Consider the following 10,266-nt stretch of genomic DNA (forward strand, 5'->3'; position numbering starts at 1 on the left):
AGGAGTACCTGGATTGCGCTACTTGAACGTTGAGCATCAAAGATCTATGGAGATAGATCGAAAGCGCTTAATGGAAGTTTCAACAATATGCATGCCTTGACAAGTTTTTGAAGGAGTTCAAAATAGATCAGCAAAGAAGGAGTTCTTGGTTGTGTTGTAAGGTGTGGATTTGAGTAAGACTCAAAACCCGACCACGGCAGAATAAAGAGAATAGACGAAGGTCGTCTTTTATGCCTTAGCCGTAGACTCTAAAGTATGCCATGCTGAGTACCGCATCTGATGTGTGCCTTGCAGCAAGTGTGTTAAGAGGTACACAGAGTGATCCAGGATTGAGTCACTGATCAGCGGTCAAAGTTATCCTTAGTAACTAAATGGACTAAGGAATTTTTCTCGATTATGGAGGTGGTTAAAGAGTTCGAAGTAAAGGGTTACGTCGATGCAAGCTTTGACACTAATCCGAATAACTATGAGTAGTGAAACGGATTCGTATAGTAGAGCAGATATTTGGAGCATTTCCGAATAGCGCGTAGTAGCAGCATCTATAAGATGACATAAAGATTTGTAAAGAACGCACGGATCTGAAAGTTTCAGAACCGTTGACTAAAACCTCTCTCACGAGCAAGACGTGATCAGACCCCAGAACTATATGGGTGTTGGATTCGTTGAAATCACATGGTGATGTGAACTAGATTATTGACTCTAGTGCAAGTGGGAGACTGTTGGAAATATGCCCTAGAGGCAATAATAATTAGTTATTATTATATTTCTTTGTTCATGATAATATTTTATTATCCATGCTATAATTTTATTGATTGGAAACACAATACTTGTGTGGATACATAGACAAAACACTGTCCCTAGTAAGCCTCTAGTTGACTAGCTCGTTGATCGAAGATGGTCAAGGTTTCCTGGCCATAGGCAAGTGTTGTTACTTGATAACGGGATCACATCATTAGGAGAATCATGTGATGGACTAGACCCAAACTAATAGACGTAGCATGTTGATCGTGTCATTTTGTTGCAACTGTTTTCTGCGTGTCAAGTATTTGTTCCTATGACCATGAGATCATATAACTCACTGACACCGGAGGAATGCTTTGTGTGTACCAAACGTCGCAACGTAACTGGGTGACTATAAAGATGCTTTACAGGTATCTCCGAAGGTGTTCGTTGAGTTAGAATGGATCAAGACTGGGATTTGTCACTCCGTATGACGGAGAGGTATCTCGGGGCCCACTCGGTAATACAACATCACACACAAGCCTTGCAAGCAATGTGACTTAGTGTAAGTTGCGGGATCTTGTATTACGGAACGAGTAAAGACACTTGCCGGTAAACGAGATTGAAATAGGTATGGGGATACTGACGATCGAATCTCGAGCAAGTAACATACCGAACGACAAAGGGAATGACATACGGGATTATAAGAATCCTTGGCACTGAGGTTCAAACGATAAGATCTTCGTAGAATATGTGGGATCCAATATGGGCATCCAGGTCCCGCTATTGGATATTGACCGAGGAGTCACTCGGGTCATGTCTACATAGTTCTTGAACCCGCAGGGTCTGCACACTTAAGGTTCGACGTTGTTTTATGCGTATTTGAGTTATATGGTTGGTTACCGAATGTTGTTCGGAGTCCCAGATGAGATCACGGACGTCACGAGGGTTTCCGGAATGGTCTGGAAACGAAGATTGATATATAGGATGACCTCATTTGAGTACCAGAAGGTTTTCGGAGTTACCGGGAATGTACCGGGAATGACGAATGGGTTCCGGGTGTTCACCGGGGGGGGGCAACCCACCCCGGGGAAGCCCATAGGCCTTGGGGTGGCGCACCAGCCCTTAGTGGGCTGGTGGGACAGCCCGAGAAGGCCCTATGCGCCATAGGAAGAAAATCAAAGAGAAAAGAAAAAAAGAGGAGGTGGGAAAAGGGGGAAGGACTCCTCCTTCCAAACCTAGTTGGACTCGGTTTGGAAGGGGAGGGTTGCCCCCCTTGGCTCGGCCGACCCCCTTGATGGTACTTGGACCCCAAGGGAAGGCTCCCCCCTCAGCCCGACCACATATCTCCATGGTTTTACCACTAGATCGCGTTTCTGCGGAGCTCGGGCGGAGCCCTGCTGAGATTAGATCACCACCAACCTCCGGAGCACCGTCACGCTGCCGCAGAACTCATCTACCTCTCCGTCTCTCTTGCTGGATCAAGAAGGCCGAGATCATCGTCGAGTTGTACGTGTGCTGAACGCGTAGGTGCCGTCCGTTCGGCACTAGATCGTGGGACTGATCGCGGGACGGTTCGCGAGGCGGATCGAGGGACGTGAGGACGTTCCACTACATCAACCGCATTCACTAACGCTTCTGCTGTGCGATCTACAAGGGTATGTAGATCGAATATCCCCTCTCGTAGATGGACATCACCATGATAGGTCTTCGTGCGCCTAGGAATTTTTTTGTTTCCCTTGCGACGTTCCCCAACAAAACGATGGTAACGGTGATCTCCTATCTTGACAGAAACAACGGACAGGCCAACTACAAGTCTGTATTTGTCTTTCGCGTGAGGTTTAGCAATTCTAGCGGAGTCCTTACAGAATTTGATAACATGCCCGTCTATGTCTTCGGCTAAGAGATCTTTGATAATAGCAACACTAGGTTCAACTCTAATCTCCTCAGGGGGTGCACGTGGTCTAATGTAACCCCTACGTATCACAGTTGGAGCTTTAGAATAATCCTTTATCCTAGCAGGGTATGGTGGTTTCTTAGTGTAAGCACAAGGAACAACAGGATCACTAAAAGCAATGACTTTCTCCTCAACTAGATTGGTTTTGGCTATGTTGCTTTCTACAGGAGGATGATATTTAAATCACTTCTCTTTGGGAAGATCAACATGAGCAGCAAAAGATTCACATAGAGAAGCTACTATCTCAGAGTCAAGTCCATACTTAGCGCTAAAATCTCTAGAAGTGTTTGTCTCAACAAAAGATTTAACACAATCAAGCTGGAAATTCATACCTGACTCCTTACCTTCCCCCAGCTCCCAATCTTCAGAGTTACGTTTGATCCTTTCCAATAAATTCCACTTGTGGTCAATATCCTTCTTCATAAAAGAACCGGTACAAGAAGTGTCAAGCATGGTACGATCTTCATGAGAAAGCCGAGCATAAAAGTTTTGAGTGATAATTTCTCTCGAGAGCTCATGATTGGGGCATGAATATAGCATTGATTTAAGCCTCCCCCAAGCTTGAGCTATGCTTTCCCTGTCACGAGGCCAAAAGTTATAAATAAAGTTCCGATCACGATGTACTAAATGCATAGGATAGAACTTTTGATGAAATTCCAATTTCAACTGATTGTAGTCCCATGATCAAGTATCATCACATAGCCTATACCATGTCAACGCCTTATCCTTCAAAGATAAGGGAAATACTTTATTCTTTACCTCATCCTCGGGCAAACCTACAAGCATAAATAAACCACAAACTTCATCTACATAGATTAGATGCAAGTCTGGATGTGAAGATCCATCTCCTGTAAAAGGATTAGCCAGTAGTTTCTCAAGCATACCTGAAGGAATTTCATAAAAGATATTTTCAGTAGGTACCTCAGGTTGAGGAACAACTCCTCGTGCTTCCGTTCATGGCGAAGATACCCCGAACAAACTCCTCAAAGGAACAGTTTCCATAGTGACAAGTAACAATAAATTTCAGCACAGTATATAAATGTTTCCTTACAAATTTCCACTTACCAAAGGCGCTTCACTCCCCGGGAATGACGCCAGAAAAGAGTCTTGATGACCCACAAGTATAGGGGATCAATCGTAGTCCTTTCGATAAGTAAGAGTGTCGAACCCAACGAGGAGCAGAAGGCTCTGATAAACGGTTTTCAGCAAGGTAATAACTGCAAGCACTGAAAGTACCGGTAACAAGTGATGGTGTAGCGAGGTGAAACGTAACAAGCGAAAATTAACAAGTAACAAGTAGTAGCAATGGTGCAGCAAGTGGCTCAATCCCTTTTGTAGAAAGGGACAAGCCTGAACAAAGTCTTATAGGAGGAAAAACGCTCCCGAGGACACACGGGAATTTCTGTCATGCTAGTTTCATCTTGTTCATATGATTCACGTTCGTTACTTTGATAGTTTGATATGTGGGTGGACCGGCGCTTGGGTACTGCCCATACTTGGACAACCATCCCACTTACGATTAACCCCTCTCGCAAGCATCCGCAACTATGAAAGAAGAATTAAGACAATGTCTAACCATAGCATTAAACTAGTGGATCCAAATCAGCCCCTTACGAAGCAACACATAGACTGGGGTTTAAGCTTCTGTCACTCCAGCAACCCATCATCTACTTACTACTCCCCAATGCCTTCCTCTAGGCCCAAATATGGTGAAGTGTTATGTAGTCGACGTTCACATAACACCACTAGAGGAAAAACAACATACAACATATCAAAATACCGAATGAATATCAAATTCACATGACTATTATCAGCATGACTTATCCCATGTCCTCAGGAACAAAAGTAACTACTCACAAAGCATAATCATAATAATGATCAGAGGTGTAATGAATAGCATTAAGGACCTGAACATAAACTCTTCCACCTAGTAATCCAGATAGCATCAACTACAAAGAGTAATCAACACTACTAGCAACCTTACAAGTTCCAATCGGAGTTGCGAGACGAAGATTGGTTACAAGAGATGAACTAGGGATTGGAGAGGAGATGGTGCTGATGAAGATGTTGATGAAGATGCCTCCCCTCCGACGAGAGAAGTGTTGGTGATGACGATGGCGACGATTTCCCCCTCCGGGAGGGAACTTTCCCTGGCAGGATCGTCGTGTCGGAGCTCTAGATTGGATCTGCTCAAGTTCCGCCTCGTGGCGGCGGCGAAACCACGAAAAAGCTCCCGAATGATTTTTTTCTAGAACGAAACCCTTCATATAGCAAAAGAGGGGGGGGCAGTGGGCCGTCAGGGAGCCCACAAGCTTGCTAGCCGCCACCAGGGGGTGGCGGCTACCAGGCTTGTGGCGCCCTGGTAGCTCACCCCTGGCGCAAATTTATTAAAAGGCAAATAAGTTCATTGGGATATTTGAAAATTTGCAAACATATAACCCGAAAATATTTTGGTAAATGAAGTTCTCAAATCTTCATGAGAAGGAGAACCAAAATTATAGTGCAATAAAAGAATGATCAATTCTTTTGTGCCTATGATATGTTTGTGTAATTCATTTTTCAGTAATATGGGAGACCTCGTGTAATATCCTTATTATTCCCAAAAATATTGTTTGTACTTGTACTAATACATGTAGTGCAATATCCAATATCCTATTTCTTGGACATTATATTTGATAAATTCTTGAATGTATGAATCAAATCGTACTCAATTTTGTTGCGTACAAAATTATTTTCTAAATCTTAGAAAATACTTGGCTTTAAGCCTTACAATCCTGGTTTGGGGTTGATTAGAAAATTATTGACAATTCTGTTGGTCACAACTTAACAATTTGCAAAATTTCCCAATCATCACATTTTTATGTGCACGACATGTGTGATAGGGGAAATTAATTTAAGGCACTCTCACCTTACAATTCTAAATGAGCCACTCATTCTTCCTTAAACACATTCGGAAGATATGTGGATTACTCAACCATTATGTTGTCTTATATAGATACTTCACGACACTCATGGAAACATTTACAAAATGATTTCAAGTGTGTCCCTTCTCACACACAACCATGAATGACCTTACCAAATTAATGCTCAACTTATCAAAGTAAGAGCAAGTTATCCTAAACAAGGGATAAATCCATTCGAATGGACAACTTCGTTGAACTCATTTCACAAGCAATGTCTGATTATACATAATACATTATGTAATACATAATGGTTTAGTTCAATATCTTATCAAAGATAATGAAATTAATAATATGACCAAACTTAAAGAATCGTAATTTACTAGCCTCATGCTAGACAAATACGGCATTACACACAGTAAGTATGGTATAAATCATACCAACTACATAGCATACTACTTTCCCCTTGTAGTAATTACGTGGAAATCAACAAAGTATTTCCTATCTGCGATAATTCGATTACATACCGATATCACCACTCCAGCATACATCAATGGGTTCCCATAGAAAATTAGGGATCTATGTGAGGAAAAAGCAATTTATTCGTCAATCAAAATTATTCATAGCCCGTATGCTGATTGCTTCCGCAATAAAGGACATTTTTGGCATTAGGGGGAGATAAGTACCACAAAGAATGCCAACAAATAAATTTGAAATGTTATACACATTCAGTCCTTATATCCACGTACTCAAAGAATCTGAACAAGAAGTTTAGAATCACATATTTGCAACACATTGCAAATCTGCCACATACATTTACCGATCACAAAGGTGTCACTCAATTTTATATTCTTGCATTAAAGTGTCAGAAAGAGTGGAGGTACCTGATAAACCACTCTTCTCCCGAAATGAGAGCAAGAGGGGGAGAAATCTGACCACACGAGATATAATCTCGCATATGCTTCCGCGGAAATAGAGGAAATCAAATCCTCAACCAGTAAATGTAATTCAACATCAAGTTGAAAGAACATCTCACTGGATGCTCATCATCCAAAGACTCGACATAAATGTGCACAAATGTTTTCGTGTCGGGACATCGAAACACCTTGACTCCATTGTTGTAGGAAATCACAAGGAGTTAAAAGAAATAAATACATTTCCACAAATTTCATTATTCCTCCAGAATCATATAACATAAGTCTACATTTGTCGACATATATTTCTTCTGAAAATTGCTAAAACCTTTTGGGACGTGAACCAAAATCCATGGTAGAGTGCCTCTTGTACTCATATTGGTTCACATAAAAGGAAGCAAGTAATGAAGATAGCACTCGCTCTGCAAAAGAGTGGTATTTACCATAGTAGTACCTACTCCTCATAAGTATCTTTCATATGGAATACTAAAAACTTCTCATTCATAGACAAAGTCAATGAGGTGGTGAAAAAGCGAGGCTTGTAGCTAAAGGGTTCACGCAGAGACCCGACATCAAATTATGATGTAACATACACTCCTCGTATGAGTGGAATTAAGTTTTGATAATAAATATCATTGGTAGTATAAATAATATTATCCATGCAGTTAATGGATGCAGTAACTACATACTCATATGAGTTACTCGTTTTGGAAATTTATAACAAAGTCCCTGATGGGCTTACAATTCCAAATCCAAAATAAATCGCAAAATATTTGTGTAAAATTTCAGAAGTCACTGTATGGCTCAAAATAGTCGGAAATCATATGGTACTACCGACTAAATGATTTTCTTCTTCCGAAGGATTACTCAATGATGATTGTTTATGTGTTAACAAAGGAGTACCAAATTTGAATTTCTTATATCACCTGAGTGTAGATCGATGATTTCATCATCAATGTTTCTACAAGACCTAAACATACATAAAATCATCTCAAGACGGAAAATTTGCATTCAACCAAATTTAGCTTAAGTTTACAACTTGAGAATTCTATCAAGAATACGTGTTAGTCTACATATATCCAAAATATATACGAGAAGTTCAGTGTGGATATATCATAACAACAAAAGACATGTACGGTCATACTACCTTTGATAAGGTACAAATCCATTCATACCTAGGGGTGATAATGAAGTGATCCTAGGACCTGAAGTTCTACATTTCACTAATGTCAAAGCACTCGTATACTTGCAAACTACGTCAGGCCTGACACTATATTTGCTATCTTTATTCGGAGTGCAACTCCCAACAAAAGGTATATGGTTGATATTAGTACTATCATCTTATATCTGAAGATTAAAGTAAATCTTGGATATTTTCATCAGCAAATAGAAGATATGGCCATGATATGATGTAATGATATTGGCTTTTTATTTGATCCCAATGACGCCATATCAATGACTGAATTTGCTGGAATAGCCTTCACATGGAAGTCATATAAATGGATTTTAATGGTTATTTCCAATTATCATTCTAACATAATTGCTTTATCTAAAGGCATTGCAAAATATGCATAACCTAGTAGAATGGTTAACCACACTCAAAATAATGTGGTTGAGATTCATCAGAATCACATAACTTGAGTTATCAAGATACTTCCACTTGTGTTACTCAATACCTATAGGTTATACGAAGAGCAATATCATAAATCACATTGCTCGGAAATTACTTATCCTCACGAATTATAGAAAATTGAGGAAATAATTTGCAAACAAAATATTATTATAATCCAAAAGATTATACACAATCTCATGTTCATGTCAATGGTAATGGTATGAGACATCCTCCATATTTGCAAAGTTCAAGGGGAGTAATCTCCCAAACTATAACCTATTAACAATTATCAGATTGCATATATTGTACTCTTTTTCCCTTGATGAGTTTTCCCTAACGGTTTCTCATAAAAGGTTTTTAACGATATAATATAAACACAAGTATCTATATATGCCATATCATTTTCTCCTTATATTTTTCCCAGTGGGTTTTAAAGGAGTTTTCAATGGCATGTACGATTGCACTTTTTCCCTTATGAGTTTTCTCTCAAGTTTCTCATAATGGTTTTTAGTGAGGGAATATCTTCTCAAAGATCATATGTCATACTTTCTATTTTCCTTACTAGGGTTTTTAAAGAAAGTATTCAAGATATATTAATTGTTCTCTAAATTTATCAATGAGTTTTCTCCTTCTTCAAAGGTTTTCTCATATGAGTTATCAAGAGACAATGATCATCATATGTTGCATCATTTTCTCCTTATTTTTCCCATTGGGTTTGAAGGAGTTTTAGCAACATATCTACTTTATTCTCCTCATATTTTTCCCACACGGTTTTTGTGGGAGACTCTCAAGATTATCTAGAAGATTTCTCAAGATGGAAGATCTATATACAAACAGCTTTCAATGATGAAACATTCAAGGAGCGGTGTTGTACAAGGGGGAGTGTTAGAAATTAATTAGTACATTAATTCAAGGGATGTGTCCAACCCGAACAGTCGTGTTTCCTCTCTCTCTATTGTCAACAGGCACCTGTTCTGGAGGGATGCCTCCGAACAGACACCTCTTCTTCGCACCTCTTCCAGATGTATATATACTTGAGGATCAATAGAAACACGACTAATCGTCCATTCACTTTCATTCAATCTCGTTTTACTCTAACATAGGTAAAAGGTGTCCATGTGATTAGTACTTGAGTTGTATTGTTGCATCTTCACGACGGTCAATTATTGCATCTCCAAGGCCAGTCTATAATCAGTGACTACGCATGGAACGTTCGAGTGCAATCTTCGCGGTAGTACACACATAACATTTAGACAGTACTTAGACATCACATCTCTCCCTAATAATAAAGCACGCAGTGCTTTTGTCGTCCGTCGTGGTCGTTTTGCTGAAAACCCCCTGGAATTTCCCAAAATCAACCCGCAGTCCGGATTTAAGTGAGAAACAAATATTTTTTGTATTTTTAATGGAAACCCGCTATGATTTCCCGAAATCAAGCCACCGTACATAATTAAGTGAGAGAACGAGTCGTTTTTTTTTTGAAATTTTTGTAGAAACCTCCTTCAGTTTTCATAAAATAAACCCGCAGTACATACTTGAGTAAAAAAAACCAATCATTTTCCGTATGTTTTCGAAAACACCCCTACAATTTTTAATTAATTAATCTGTAGTTCAATTATAAGTGCAAAATACTTTAAAAATCATATCTTTTAAACGGTAACTCCAATTTTACATTATTATATATTAAATTTTATTAGAAAAATATGTAGAATCTGAATATAATGTTATTTTATCTATTTAATTATTTAAAATTCTATTTATAATGTAATTTTAATCAGTAGTGATGCGCACAATCTAAATATAATGTTATTTTATCTATTTAACAATTTTAAAATTATATTTATACTGTAATTTTAATCAATAGGGTAAATCCATTTTTCATAACGAGACTGGTCCATGTTGTTAATTAATCCACGGTCCAATTATAATTAACAAATACTTTAAAAAATTATATCTTTTAAACTGTAACTCTAATTTTAAATTATTAACTTTCATTCAAAAAACGTGTTGAATTGAAATATAATGTATCTTACCTATTTAAATTTTTAATTTTTATTTATAATGTAATTTGAATCTAGTGATGCGTACAATGTAAATATGATGTTATTTTACTTATTTAATAATTTTTAAATTCTATTTATGCAGTAAGTTTAAACAAATGTC

This window comes from Hordeum vulgare, chromosome 2H (genome assembly GCF_904849725.1).
Source record: "Hordeum vulgare subsp. vulgare chromosome 2H, MorexV3_pseudomolecules_assembly, whole genome shotgun sequence".
In the NCBI taxonomy this organism is placed as follows: Eukaryota; Viridiplantae; Streptophyta; class Magnoliopsida; order Poales; family Poaceae; genus Hordeum; species Hordeum vulgare.